The sequence below is a fragment of the Bombina bombina genome, chromosome 3 (assembly GCF_027579735.1).
Source record: "Bombina bombina isolate aBomBom1 chromosome 3, aBomBom1.pri, whole genome shotgun sequence".
In the NCBI taxonomy this organism is placed as follows: domain Eukaryota; kingdom Metazoa; phylum Chordata; class Amphibia; order Anura; family Bombinatoridae; genus Bombina; species Bombina bombina.
This window is the reverse complement of record NC_069501.1, coordinates 735962960-735979055: the sequence shown is the minus strand read 5'-3', so window position 1 is coordinate 735979055 and position 16096 is coordinate 735962960.

Below are 16096 nucleotides of genomic sequence, written 5' to 3'. Positions count from 1 at the left end.
ACTCTTTGTTTTTAATTGTCCTTTTGAAATTTATGATCTCAGTGTGTGTTTCACTGAACTGAATGGAGACACAGGAGCGCACAGGGACAAAAGGAAAGGATCCTGTACTAGTGGGAGCTTTTGAGAGTTGTCAGAGAAGGAGGGGTCAAGTGGCCATTTCAAAACGGCCAGATGAGATCTAGTAAGTGTATTTCTTTCATGTAATTAGCAAGAGTCCATGAGCTAGTGACGTATGGGATATACATTCCTACCAGGAGGGGCAAAGTTTCCCAAACCTCAAAATGCCTATAAATACACCCCTCACCACACCCACAATTCAGTTTTACAAACTTTGCCTCCGATGGAGGTGGTGAAGTAAGTTTGTGCTAGATTCTACGTTGATATGCGCTCCGCAGCAAGTTGGAGCCCGGTTTTCCTCTCAGCGTGCAGTGAATGTCAGAGGGATGTGAAGAGAGTATTGCCTATTTGAATGCAGTGATCTCCTTCTACGGGGTCTATTTCATAGGTTCTCTGTTATCGGTCGTAGAGATTCATCTCTTACCTCCCTTTTCAGATCGACGATATACTCTTATATATACCATTACCTCTGCTGATTCTCGTTTCAGTACTGGTTTGGCTTTCTACAAACATGTAGATGAGTGTCCTGGGGTAAGTAAATCTTATTTTCTGTGACACTCTAAGCTATGGTTGGGCACTTTGTTTATAAAGTTCTAAATATATGTATTCAAACATTTATTTGCCTTGACACAGAATGTTCAACTTTCCTTATTTTTCAGACAGTCAGTTTCATATTTGGGATAATGCATTTGAATTATTCATTTTTTTCTTACCTTCAAAAATTTGACACTTTTTTCCCTGTGGGCTGTTAGGCTCGCGGGGGCTGAAAATGCTTCATTTTATTGCGTCATTCTTGGCGCGGACTTTTTGGCGCAAAAATTCTTTTCCGTTTCCGGCGTCATACGTGTCGCCGGAAGTTGCGTCATTTTTTTGACGTTATTTTGTGCCAAAGATGTCGGCGTTCCGGATGTGGCGTCATTTTGGCGCCAAAAGCATTTAGGCGCCAAATAATGTGGGCGTCTGATTTGGCGCTAAAAAATATGGGCGTCGCTTTTATCTCCACATTATTTAAGTCTCATTTTTTATTGCTTATGGTTGCTAGAAGCTTGTTCTTGGAATTCTTTCCCATTCCTGAAACTGTCATTTAAGGAATTTGTTCAATTTTGCTTTATATGTTGTTTTTTCTCTTACATATTGCAAGATGTCTCACGTTGCATCTGAGTCAGAAGATACTACAGGAAAATCGCTGTCTAGTGCTGGATCTACCAAAGCTAAGTGTATCTGCTGTAAATTTTTGGTAGCTATTCCTCCGGCTGTTGTTTGTATTGATTGTCATGACAAACTTGTTAATGCAGATAATATTTCCTTTAGTAAAGTACCATTGCCTGTTGCAGTTCCTTCAACATCTAAGGTGCAGAATGTTCCTGATAACATAAGAGATTTTGTTTCTGAATCCATAAAGAAGGCTATGTCTGTTATTTCTCCTTCTAGTAAACGTAAAAAATCTTTTAAAACTTCTCTCCCTACAGATGAATTTTTAAATGAACATCATCATTCTGATTCTGATGACTCTTCTGGTTCAGAGGATTCTGTCTCAGAGGTTGATGCTGATAAATCTTCATATTTATTTAAAATGGAATTTATTCGTTCTTTACTTAAAGAAGTACTAATTGCTTTAGAAATAGAGGATTCTGGTCCTCTTGATACTAATTCTAAACGTTTGGATAAGGTATTTAAAGCTCCTGTGGTTATTCCAGAAGTTTTTCCTGTTCCTAATGCTATTTCTGCAGTAATTTCCAAAGAATGGGATAAATTGGGTAATTCATTTACTCCTTCTAAACGTTTTAAGCAATTATATCCTGTGCCGTCTGACAGATTAGAATTTTGGGACAAAATCCCTAAAGTTGATGGGGCTATTTCTACCCTTGCTAAACGTACTACTATTCCTACGTCAGATGGTACTTCGTTTAAGGATCCTTTAGATAGGAAAATTGAATCCTTTCTAAGAAAAGCTTATCTGTGTTCAGGTAATCTTCTTAGACCTGCTATATCTTTGGCTGATGTTGCTGCAGCTTCAACTTTTTGGTTGGAAACTTTAGCGCAACAAGTAACACATCATGATTCTCATGATATTATTATTCTTCTTCAGCATGCTAATAATTTTATCTGTGATGCCATTTTTGATATTATCAGAGTTGATGTCAGGTTTATGTCTCTAGCTATTTTAGCTAGAAGAGCTTTATGGCTTAAAACTTGGAATGCTGATATGGCTTCTAAATCAACTCTACTTTCTATTTCTTTCCAGGGTAACAAATTATTTGGTTCTCAGTTGGATTCTATTATTTCAACTGTTACTGGTGGGAAAGGAACTTTTTTACCACAGGATAAAAAACTAAAGGTAAAAACAGGGCTAATAATCATTTTCGTTCCTTTCGTTTCAACAAAGAACAAAAGCCTGATCCTTCATCCTCAGGAGCAGTTTCAGTTTGGAAACCATCTCCAGTCTGGAATAAATCCAAGCCAGCTAGAAAGGCAAAGCCTGCTTCTAAGTCCACATGAAGGTGTGGCCCTCATTCCAGCTCAGCTGGTAGGGGGCAGGTTACGTTTTTTTCAAGGAAATTTGGATCAATTCTGTTCACAATCTTTGGATTCAGAACATTGTTTCAGAAGGGTACAGAATTGGTTTCAAGATGAGACCTCCTGCAAAGAGATTTTTTCTTTCCCGTGTCCCAGTAAATCCAGTAAAAGCTCAAGCATTTCTGAATTGTGTTTCAGATCTAGAGTTGACTGGAGTAATTATGCCAGTTCCAGTTCCGGAACAGGGGATGGGGTTTTATTCAAATCTCTTCATTGTACCAAAGAAGGAGAATTCCTTCAGACCAGTTCTGGATCTAAAAATATTGAATCGTTATGTAAGGATACCAACGTTCAAGATGGTAACTGTAAGGACTATTTTGCCTTTTGTTCAGCAAGGGAATTATATGTCCACAATAGATTAGAAGGATGCATATCTGCATATTCCGATTCATCCAGATCATTATCAGTTCCTGAGATTCTCTTTTCTGGACAAGCATTACCAGTTTGTGGCTCTGCCGTTTGGCCTAGCTACAGCTCCAAGAATTTTTACAAAGGTTCTCGGTGCCCTTCTGTCTGTAATCAGAGAACAGGGCATTGTGGTATTTCCTTATTTGGACGATATCTTGGTACTTGCTCAGTCTTTACATTTAGCAGAATCTCATACGAATCGACTTGTGTTGTTTCTTCAAGATCATGGTTGGAGGATCAATTTACCAAAAAGTTCATTGATTCCTCAGACAAGGGTAACCTTTCTGGGTTTCCAGATGGATTCAGTGTCCATGACTCTGTCTTTAACAGACAAGAGACGTCTAAAATTGATTGCAGCTTGTCAAAACCTTCAGTCACAATCATTCCCTTCGGTAGCCTTATGCATGGAAATTCTAGGTCTTATGACTGCTGCATCGGACGCGATCCCCTTTGCTCGTTTTCACATGCGACCTCTTCAGCTCTGTATGCTGAATCAATGGTGCAAGGATTACACAAAGATATCTCAATTAATATCTTTAAAACCGATTGTTCGACACTCTCTAACATGGTGGACAGATCACCATCGTTTAATTCAGGGGGCTTCTTTTGTGCTTCCGACCTGGACTGTAATTTCAACAGATGCAAGTCTCACAGGTTGGGGAGCTGTGTGGGGATCTCTGACGGCACAAGGAGTTTGGGAATCTCAGGAGGTGAGATTACCGATCAATATTTTGGAACTCGTGCAATTTTCAGAGCTCTTCAGTTTTGGCCTCTTCTGAAGAGAGAATCGTTCATTTGTTTTCAGACAGACAATGTCACAACTGTGGCATACATCAATCATCAAGGAGGGACTCACAGTCCTCTGGCTATGAAAGAAGTATCTCGAATTTTGGTTTGGGCGGAATCCAGCTCCTGTCTACTCTCTGCGGTTCATATCCCAGGTATAGACAATTGGGAAGCGGATTATCTCAGTCGCCAAACGTTGCATCCGGGCGAATGGTCTCTTCACCCAGAGGTATTTCTTCAGATTGTTCAAATGTGGGAACTTCCAGAAATAGATCTGATGGCGTCCCATCTAAGCAAGAAACTTCCCAGGTATCTGTCCAGATCCCGGGATCCTCAGGCGGAGGCAGTGGATGCATTATCACTTCCTTGGAAGTATCATCCTGCCTATATCTTTCCGCCTCTAGTTCTTCTTCCAAGAGTAATCTCCAAGATTCTGAAGGAATGCTCGTTTGTTCTGCTGGTAGCTCCGGCATGGCCTCACAGGTTTTGGTATGCGGATCTTGTCCGGATGGCCTCTTGCCAACCGTGGACTCTTCCGTTAAGACCAGACCTTCTGTCACAAGGTCCTTTTTTCCATCAGGATCTGAAATCCTTAAATTTAAAGGTATGGAGATTGAACGCTTGATTCTTGGTCAAAGAGGTTTCTCTGACTCTGTGATTAATACTATGTTACAGGCTTGTAAATCTGTATCTAGAGAGATATATTATAGAGTCTGGAAGACTTATATTTCTTGGTGTCTTTCTCATCATTTTTCTTGGCATTCTTTTAGAATACCGAGAGTATTACAGTTTCTTCAGGATGGTTTAGATAAGGGTTTGTCTGCAAGTTCCTTGAAAGGACAAATCTCTGCTCTTTCTGTTCTTTTTCACAGAAAGATTGCTTTTCTTCCTGATATTCATTGTTTTGTACAAGCTTTGGTTCGTATAAAGCCTGTCATTAAGTCAATTTCTCCTCCTTGGAGTTTGAATTTGGTTCTGGGGGCGCTTCAAGCTCCTCCATTTGAACCTATGCATTCATTGGACATTAAATTACTTTCTTGGAAAGTTTTGTTCCTTTTGGCCATCTCTTCTGCCAGAAGAGTTTCTAAATTATCTGCTCTTTCTTGTGAGTCTCCTTTTCTGATTTTTCATCAGGATAAGGCGGTGTTGCGAAGTTCTTTTGAATTTTTACCTAAAGTTGTGAATTCCAACAACATTAGTAGAGAAATTGTGGTTCCTTCATTATGTCCTAATCCTAAGACTTCTAAGGAGAAATCGTTGCATTCTTTGGATGTTGTTAGAGCTTTGAAATATTATGTTGAAGCTACTAAATCTTTCCGAAAGACTTCTAGTCTATTTGTTATCTTTTCCGGTTCTAGAAAAGGCCAGAAAGCTTCTGCCATTTCTTTGGCATCTTGGTTGAAATCTTTAATTCATCTTGCCTATGTTGAGTCGGGTAAAACTCCGCCTCAGAAAATTACAGCTCATTCTACTAGGTCAGTTTCTACTTCCTGGGCGTTTAGGAATGATGCTTCGGTTGATCAGATTTGCAAAGCAGCAACTTGGTCCTCTTTGCATACTTTTACTAAATTCTACCATTTCAGTTTGAATCTTCTGCTTATGTTTTTCATTAAACTTTATTTTGGGTGTGGATTATTTTCAGCAGGAATTGGCTGTCTTTATTTTGTCCCTCCCTCTCTAGTGACTCTTGTGTGGAAAGATCCACATCTTGGGTAGTCATTATCCCATACGTCACTAGCTCATGGACTCTTGCTAATTACATGAAAGAAAACATAATTTATGTAAGAACTTACATGATAAATTCATTTCTTTCATATTAGCAAGAGTCCATGAGGCCCGCCCTTTTTTTTGTGGTGGTTATGATTTTGTATAAAGCACAATTATTCCAATTCCTTATTTTATATGCTTTCGCACTTTTTTATCACCCCACTTCTTGGCTATTCGTTAAACTGAATTGTGGGTGTGGTGAGGGGTGTATTTATAGGCCTTTTGAGGTTTGGGAAACTTTGCCCCTCCTGCTAGGAATGTATATCCCATACGTCACTAGCTCATGGACTCTTGCTAATATGAAAGAAATCTAAATAAGTTACAGTAATTTTTGGGTTGACTGTCCCTTTAAGACTATAGATCGCTTACAGAGGTTTGATTAGTGCAGATATGAAGGAGAATTGCATGAAAGTAATATTTAGATGGTACCTGACGCCGGAAAGAACAGCACATTTCTCCACAGGGCTTGACGGTTGCTGCTACAGAGGCTGTCAGGAAAGGGATACATATAGACATATGTGGTGGGAGTGTCAAGAGGTACGGCCTCTATGGGGGAAACTATCAGAATTAATAAGTAAATTGTTAGACGAGAGAGTGAACCTCACAATGACCCAAGCTTTATTACATGAAAGAGTGAAACCATTTAACTCATCAATTAATAAACTTATTAGAATACTATGCACCTGCTTCAGAATATGCATAGCCAGACATTGGAAGGTGGGAGTTCCATCATGGCACGAAGTGTTGGGGAAAATTACAGAGATATATACCTTGTCAGAATTAGCTGCATGGTCACAGGGGTAGCCAGAACAGTTTCATAAGGTGTGGTTCTATTGGGTACTAAGGTGTGGAGATTAAATTAAGAGGGATAGTAAGTTACTTGACTAACTGATGAAGTCACAGACCTAGACAAGAGTGTTACCTAAATCGGGGGGAGGAAAAGATATACTATGAGATTGTCACCTTTAAAAAGGATCATTAGGATTGGTTAGAATACTAATGGCACTTTCTGGTAGGGGGGGATGGGTATCAGGGGGTGTGGGGTGGGAGGGCAGGGATAGTTAAAACTTGATTGCATTTATAATTACATTGCAATGTGGGTTTTATGATGGTTACCAGATGAAGGCGGATATAAAGTCATAAGATTTATGTACTCTGTACCTTAAGGTGTATTGTTTTACGGCAATTTATATAAGAACCCATATATACAAATGAGGTTGTATGAAGCTTATTGTTTTTTTTTTATTTATGTTGTAAACCAATAAAAAATATTTCAACATAAGACTATAGATCGTAAGGCAACTTCAAGGCTCCAAATCGTTTTCGTTCTTTTCGAAACAAAGATTAGAAGCCTCCCCCTCTCCAAAAGCCCCTGGCTCTAACTGGGGACCTTCTTTCAATTTGAATAAATGTAAACAATTAAAAAAAACTAATCCTGTGCAGAAAACAGAATGAAGGTGTGGCCCCCAACCCAGTTCTTCTGGTAGGGGGCAGATTAAAACTTTTTCAGAAAATTTGGTCAGAATCTGTCCAAAATCCCTGGATCCAGAATATAATCTCTCAGGGATATTGAATTGGTTTCAAAATAAAATCCCCAAGGGGACGGTTTTATTTAACTCATGTTCCAAAACATCCATTAAAAGCTCAGGCTTTTCTAAAATGTGTCTCACAACTAGAACTAATGGGAGTGATTGTTCAAGTTCCTCTACAGGAACAGGTAAAGGGTTTTTACTCAAATCTATTCATTGTACCAAAGAAGGAGAATTCCTTCAGACCAATCTTGTGACATCTTGACATCCCTTTCTATGACATCTCGACACAGTGGCAGATCCCTTTGAATATCTCGCCGCCTCGTAGCACTTTTGATCATTGTGGCCTCAGTGACATCACAGTAAGAGATGTCATAGGAAGGGATGTCAAGATGTCACATGAAGTAAAGCAATATGCAAAAACAGACTTTTAAATATGTTAAAGAATAAAAACAATTCCTTTACTTTAGAATGTGTACCAGTTAACAGAAAAAAGTCTTCATCACTAGTCAAAATGTATTAAAGTGTATAATTTAACAAATAATACGTGTGCACACTTATTTACAAATCTTTAACTATTAACAGTCATTAATTCTTCCAAAAGACCATAAAAATAGAAGCATTATTGCACTATTGTAGTAAAATTATAATGAAACATAAACCATCTCTTAATCAATTATTTTTAACTGTCCAGGTCTTATATCACTTCCCTATATATTACACAATTGCAGGGCTCAGCTGAGTGCTTAAAGACACACAGAACTGAAGTGACGCAAAGTTACCTTAGATCCCCTATCCTAATAGCCAGAAGCAATGCTTCTTAAAGGGACACTGAACCCAAATTTCTTCTATCGTGATAAAGATAAAGCATGCAATTTTAAGCAATATTATAATTTACTCCTATTATCAATTTTTCTTTGTTCTCTTGCTATCTTTATTTGAAATGCAAGAATGTAAGTTTAGATGCCGGCCCATTTTTGGTGAACACACTGTGATGTTCTTGCTGATTGGTGGGTAAATTCACCTACCAATAAACAAGTGCTTTCCATGGTTCTGAACCATAAAAATAACTTAGATGCCTTCTTTTTCAAATAAAGAAAGCAAGAGAACGAAGAAAAATTGATAATAGGAGTAAATTAGAAAGTTGTTTAAAATTGCATGCTCTATCTGAATCACGAAAGAAAATATTTGGGTTCAGTGTCCCTTTAAGCTATCCTGGACTCATAATGACACTCTGTGGGCAAGGGTTCAGGGAAGGAGCTAGGCTGCAGTGTGTCAAGTTACTATAAACAGGAGGAGAGCAAACATTCAGTGCAGATGATATTACTGTGTGATTATGCACAACACTGGGTGAGCTGTTGGGGGCAATAGGATTTTTGTATTATTTAGTCTGACAGTGATTTTCATATTTTTGCAAAGTGTGTAGGAAGTGGTATATGTTTAAAACTCATGCTAAAATCAGTAAGCTGCAGACGATACAGTGTGCTAAAATATGAAGATTACTGTCAGACTAAATAATGCAAAGATGCAAACAATAAATTATCTACAGTAGTAGCCAAGTAATTCCCCCACTTTTACAACAAATCACAGCTCCTTACCTAGTGTGGATGAGCAAATGACAAATATGTAATGGATATAGAAAACCAAGCACTGAAGATACCTAAAGCTCACTTCCAAAGCAGTCCCCTAGCGGACTGTGAGAAACAGTAAACAACAAGGATGGAAGGGAGCGCTAAAAGCTGAATAGGAAAAAATGATCTAAAAAGGGTCTAATCGTAAGTACATAAAAACACAAGTTTAATTGGATGAGTCTATAAAAATGAATCAGAATGAAATTTGGCTAAAAATGACAGCAGCCTAAGGATATTTTAAAAGCTTAAAAGTAACATGGATCCATGATACATATAAAATAAACAATAATACAATAAAACATATGATGGTGACAACAGAAGATATTGGATGATAAAACCAATCCTATAAAATTCTAGGGATACTTTCTGGGAACTCCCTTAGAGTAAATGCTAAACAATGAAATGCTAAACAGTGAAATGAACAATAAAATGATGGAAAGTGGTACAAAACATATGGGTTAAAATATAAAGTTATACATCAGTGTAAAAAATGAACAGACAGAGTAAAAAATGGGTGTAAAGTGTCCAAAAAGTGTCCAAAAAATGTCTTTGAGTCCAAGAAATCCAAAAATCCAGTATAGTCTATCCAAACAAGTGTATGAAATCAAATAGCTGGGAAATGGTATCCAACATAAATGTGTAACAATCCAAAAAACTCCAGTTGTGTCAAAGCAGCAAAAATAAAAGTCAAATAGGTGGTTACAATAAACCAGAAACATTGTGGAAAATTAAAAAAATCTATTGAGGTCACAAATAGAGACCATAAAAAAACTGGAAAGAAACCACAAACTGACTATCAAGCCAGCAGACAAAGGTGGCGGGATAGTCAAAATGGACAGAGAAAAATACGACGGAGAATGTAGAAGGATTTTAAGTGATGAGAAGACTTATCAAAAACTGTGTAACAACCCAGTGACAAGATACAAAAAAGAAATAGAGGATTTACTAACAAAGGCTAAGACACAAGGAATACTAAACGACAAGGAGTTTAACTATATTAGAATACTACACCCAATAACTCCAGTATTCTATCAATTGCCTAAAATCCACAAGTCCATAGATAACCCGCCAGGAAGGCTGATAATATCAGGAATAGGTTCCCTATCCTGTAACCTTTCTGAGTATGTCGATAAGAACCTACAAAAATACGTGACCCAGCTTCCATCGTATCTGAGAGACTCTACCCAAGTCTTAGCGATTTTAGATAAACTGGTTTGGGACCCCAAATACATTATGGCAACATGCAATGTCACCTCGCTCTATACAAGCATTCCGCATGAAGACGGTATAGAAGTGGTGTATTCATTCCTTAAAAAGGATCAAGAGGTACCAGAAGAACAACGAGAATTTATACTGGATAGTATAAATGTTATCCTAAACCACAACTACTTCTGTCATGACAACAAATTCTATAAACAGCTATGTGGAACAGCAATGGGGACCAGGTTCGCGCCGAGCTATGCGAATTTATACATGGGCAAATGGGAACAGATTTTCTGGGACTCATGCCCAGCCGGCACGGACCTGGTCCTCTACTCGAGGTATATCGATGATATATTGATAATTTGGAAAGGTTCATTAGACGATCTCAAACACACATTTGATGTAATGAACAAAAACGAAATGAATCTGAGATTCACATATGAACATAGCTCTACCAAAATCAACTTTCTTGACCTAACAATTGAAATTAATAATGGCAAAATTGAGACATCGACCTTCTTCAAGAAGGTCGATTGCAACAATTATATACACAGCCTAAGTTGCCACCATCCAACCTGGAAGGCGAACATACCAAAGGGTCAATTGCTAAGAGTGAGGAAAAACTGCTCCAATCCCCAAAAATGGGAGGAACAAGCAAACATACTGAAACAAAGGTTTCTGGATAGAGGCTATAACAAGGAGACTTTGGAGGAAAAAATAGACGAAGTCTATAAAATTGATAGGAACGAACTCATTAAATATAAACCTAAACGCATACCAGGAGGAGACGCAAATATCATCGACGTTCCCATGGCTACAGAGTATTGTGCCAACAAATACATCATTGAAAAGATCATCAAGAAACAATACTCAAGGAGGATGATATAATAGGTGAAAAATTTATACCACATCCGCGGTTCATTTATAGAAAAGCTAACAATTTGAAAAACATGCTAGCCCCAAGTATCCCAAGAAATAAGACATCAAATATAACCAACTGTGAAGGAAAAATGATCAAAGGCTTTTTTCCTTGCTCTAGCTGTAAGGCTTGCAAGAATGGTTTGAAGACTAACAGATTCACCTCCCACCACAAGGGAGAGCAACATAAGATCCGAGACCTCATAAGGTGCAGTGATAAAGGAATAATATATGTGATATCCTGCACTTGTGGTTTACAATATGTGGGACAAACCTCGAGAGCCCTCAAAGATAGAATCAGAGAGCACATTTTGTGCATTGAGAAAAACAACACAGAAACCCCGTTATACAAACACTTTTCAATGAAACATGGAGGTAATGTGAAAGATCTCAAATATTTTGGAATCGAGAAGGTCAAGAACAAATGGAGAGGAGGTGACCATGAGAAAAAGCTACTATATAATGAGTCCAAATGGATTTTCATATTGGACTGTCTCTTTCCAAAAGGGCTGAACCACAAAGAAGACCTATCACACCTACTGTCTCTGAGAAAGGAATAGAAAGATTAAGCCTGACCATTTGATATTAATTTTTATTTGACTGCATGTGTCATCACACTAGCTCCCATACCAAAATTGGATTAATAGGACAGACTATTCTATAGATTCCCTCACCTTTTCAGATTTAGACCTTTAGGCAGTGAAAGGTTTGGTCCATCATTGGACATTCTATAATATTTAGATGAGTCTAGCCCTACTATAAATAATCTATAACTACCCTAAAACACAGATATTAGATCATAGGGTGGGTTAGGTCTTAGTATAGGATCATTATATACATAGTAAACATAGACATCCAACCACACCATAATTCTTATCCTCTCACATTTTGGGCACATTTTGATCCCAACTTAAAGATGCTTTATAGTCTAGATCAAGATCCATACTATATATACAATAACTACAGATAACAGCATTTAACATAACATGTTTGCTGATTTGCTGTTATAAATTGATATAAACACTTTGTTTCATGTTTTATTAGACTTGGAGACTCTTTTGACCATTTTTTATTTTTGAACATGTGTATGGTTCCTCCCCAATCTATGCCAATCATTCACATCCAATTTATGTGGATGTTTAAATACAGACATTGGAGACATATACACACATAATGTTAGACAGGATCTATTGGCTATTCAGACTCCAGGATATTATGTGTCATAAGACCCATTGGATACACGAGGGCAGCCACCACCATCTTCACCATCTGCAAGCATACGCCCTTTATTGAAAGTAAATCAGATTACCTTTATATATTGCTTGTACCTTTTATATATTGTTTGTACCTTTTATATACTGCTTATTCCTTTTTATATATTGCTTGTTCCTTTTCTGGAACAAATAAGATTGCTTCCTATGAATAGACAGGAAGTACCAGAGGGTACTTTGGATACATTTCACACATACAGAATGTTATTACAAATATCATAAGTAATATGTAATTTCTCCCACTCACAATATTGACAGATGGACAGACTATTTTTAAGCAAGATAAAAACATAACTGACATGAAATAACGATATAAACTCAAAACCGGAAGTGATAAAATTCCGGGACCGGAAGTGATGTAAAAAAAAACCCATAGCCGGAACTGGAAGTGACACGCAAAACCGGAACCGGAAGTGACACGAAAAAACGGAAGTACCGGTAAAAATTGCCGATAATCAAATAGACAAACATTTAGATAAATACCTTGGGTCAAAATGCCATTATAAATTACAGAAACCAAATCTTAGATACACTACACACAACCAAACTGATAATCAAAATTAAAAGGAATTAACTCAGAAAAAACATAATTTATGTAAGAACTTACCTGATAAATTCATTTCTTTCATATTGGCAAGAGTCCATGAGCTAGTGACATATGGGATATACAATCCTACCAGGAGGGGCAAAGTTTCCCAAACCTCAAAATGCCTATAAATACACCCCTCACCACACCCACAATTCAGTTTAACAAATAGCCAAGCAGTGGGGTGATAAAGAAAGGAGTAGAAAGCATCAACAAAAGAAAGTTGGAAATAATTGTGCTTTATACAAAAAATCATAACCACCATAAAAAAGGGTGGGCCTCATGGACTCTTGCCAATATGAAAGAAATTAATTTATCAGGTAAGTTCTTACATAAATTATGTTTTCTTTCATGTAATTGGCAAGAGTCCATGAGCTAGTGACATATGGGATATCAATACCCAAGATGTGGAGTCTTCCACTCAAGAGTCACTAGAGAGGGGGGGACTAAAACAAAAACAGGCATATTCCGCTGAGAAAATAATCCACAACCCAAAAATAAGTTTATTTTCACTTTTGAAAGAAAAAAACTTAAATCAAAAAGCAGAAGAATCAAACTGAAACAGCTGCCTGAAGAACTTTTCTACCAAAAACTGCTTCCGAAGAAGCAAATACATCAAAATGGTAGAATTTAGTAAATGTATGCAAAGAGGACCAAGTGGCTGCTTTGCAAATCTGATCGACTGAAGCTTCATTCTTAAAAGCCCATGAAGTGGAGACTGATCTAGTAGAATGAGATGTAATTCTCTGAGGCGGGGTTTGACCCGACTCCAAATAAGCTTGATGAATCAAAAGTTTCAACCAAGAAGCCAAGGAAACAGCAGAAGCTTTCTGACCTTTCCTAGGACCAGAAAATAAAACAAATAGACTAGAAGTCTTCCTGAAATTTTTAGTAGCTTCCACATAATATTTCAAAGCTCTTACCACATCCAAAGAATGTAAGGATCTCTCCAAAGAATTCTTAGGATTAGGACATAAAGAAGGGACAACAATTTCTCAACTAATGTTCTTAGAATTCACAACCTTAGGTAAAAATTGAAAAGAAGTCCGCAAAACTGCCTTATCCTGATGAAAAATCAGAAAAGGAGACTCACAAGAAAGAGCAGATAGCTCAGAAACTCTTCTAGCAGAAGAGATAGCCAAAAGGAACAACACTTTCCAAGAAAGTAGTTTAATGTCCAAAGAATGCATAGGTTCAAATGGAGGAGCCTGTAAAGCCCTCAGAACCAAATTAAGACTCCAAGGAGGAGAAATTGACTTAATGACAGGCTTAATACGAACTAAAGCCTGTACAAAACAGTGTATATCAGGAAGTATAGCAATTTTTCTGTGAAATAAAACAGAAAGAGCGGAGATTTGTCCTTTCAAGGAACTTGCAGACAAACCCTTAACCAGACCATCCTGAAGAAACTGCAAAATTCTAGGAATTCTAAAAGAATGCCAGGAGAATTTATGAGAAGAACACCATGAAATGTAAGCCTTCCAAACTCTATAATAAATCTTCCTAGAGACAGATTTACGAGCTTGTAACATAGTATTAATCACTGAATCAGAGAAACCTCTATGACTTAGAACTAAGCGTTCAATTTCCATACCTTCAAATTTAATGATTTGAGATCCTGATGGAAAAACGGACCTTGAGATAGTAGGTCCGGCCATAACGGAAGTGGCCAAGGCGGGCAACTGGACATCCGAACCAGATCCGCATACCAAAACCTGTGTGGCCATGCTGGAGCCACCAGCAACACAAAAGACTGTTCCATGATGATTTTGGAAATCACTCTTGGAAGAAGAACTAGAGGCGGGAAGATGTAAGCAGGTTGATAACACCAAGGAAGTGTCAGCGCATCCACTGCTTCCGCCTGAACATCCCTGGACCTGGACAGGTATCTGGGAAGTTTCTTGTTTAGATGAGAGGCCATGAGATCTATCTCTGGAAGCCCCCACATCTGAACAATCTGAGAAAACACATCTGGATGGAGAGACCACTCCCCTGGATGTAAAGTCTGGCGGCTGAGATAATCCGCCTCCCAATTGTCTACACCTGGGATATGCACCGCAGAGATTAGACAGGAGCTGGATTCCGCCCAAGCAAGTATCCGAGATACTTCTTTCATAGCTTGGGGACTGTGAGTCCCACCCTGATGACTGACATAAGCCACAGTTGTGATATTGTCTGTCTGAAAACAAATGAACGGTTCTCTCTTTAGTAGAGGCCAAAACTGAAGAGCCCTGAGAATTGCACGGAGTTCTAAAATATTTATTGGTAATCTCGCTTCTTGAGATTTCCAAACCCCTTGTGCTGTCAGAGACCCCCAAATGGCTCCCCAACCTGAAAGACTTGCATCTGTTGTGATCACAGTCCAGGTTGGGCGAACAAAAGAAGCCCCTTGACCTTTCCTAGGACCAGAAAATAAAACAAATAGACTAGAAGTCTTCCTGAAATTTTTAGTAGCTTCCACATAATATTTCAAAGCTCTTACCACATCCAAAGAATGTAAGGATCTCTCCAAAGAATTCTTAGGATTAGGACATAAAGAAGGGACAACAATTTCTCTACTAATGTTGTTAGAATTCTCAACCTTAGGTAAAAATTGAAAAGAAGTCCGCAAAACTGCCTTATCCTGATGAAAAATCAGAAAAGGAGACTCACAAGAAACAGCAGATAGCTCAGAAACTCTTCTAGCAGAAGAGATAGCCAAAAGGAACAACACTTTCCAAAGAATGCATAGGTTCAAATGGAGGAGCCTGTAAAGCCCTCAGAACCAAATTAAGACTCCAAGGAGGAGAAATTGACTTAATGACAGGCTTAATACGAACTAAAGCCTGTACAAAACAGTGTATATCAGGAAGTATAGTAATTTTTCTGTGAAATAAAACAGAAAGAGCGGAGATTTGTCCTTTCAAGGAACTTGCAGACAAACCCTTAACCAGACCATCCTGAAGAAACTGCAAAATTCTAGGAATTCTAAAAGAATGCCAGGAGAATTTATGAGAAGAACACCATGAAATGTAAGCCTTCCAAACTCTATAATAAATCTTCCTAGAGACAGATTTACGAGCTTGTAACATAGTATTAATCACTGAATCAGAGAAACCTCTATGACTTAGAACTAAGCGTTCAATTTCCATACCTTCAAATTTAATGATTTGAGATCCTGATGGAAAAACTGACCTTGAGATAGTAGGTCCGGCCGTAACGGAAGTGACCAAGGCGGGCAACTGGACATCCGAACCAGATCCGCATACCAAAACCTGTGTGGCCATGCTGGAGCCACCAGCAACACAAAAGACTGTTCCATGA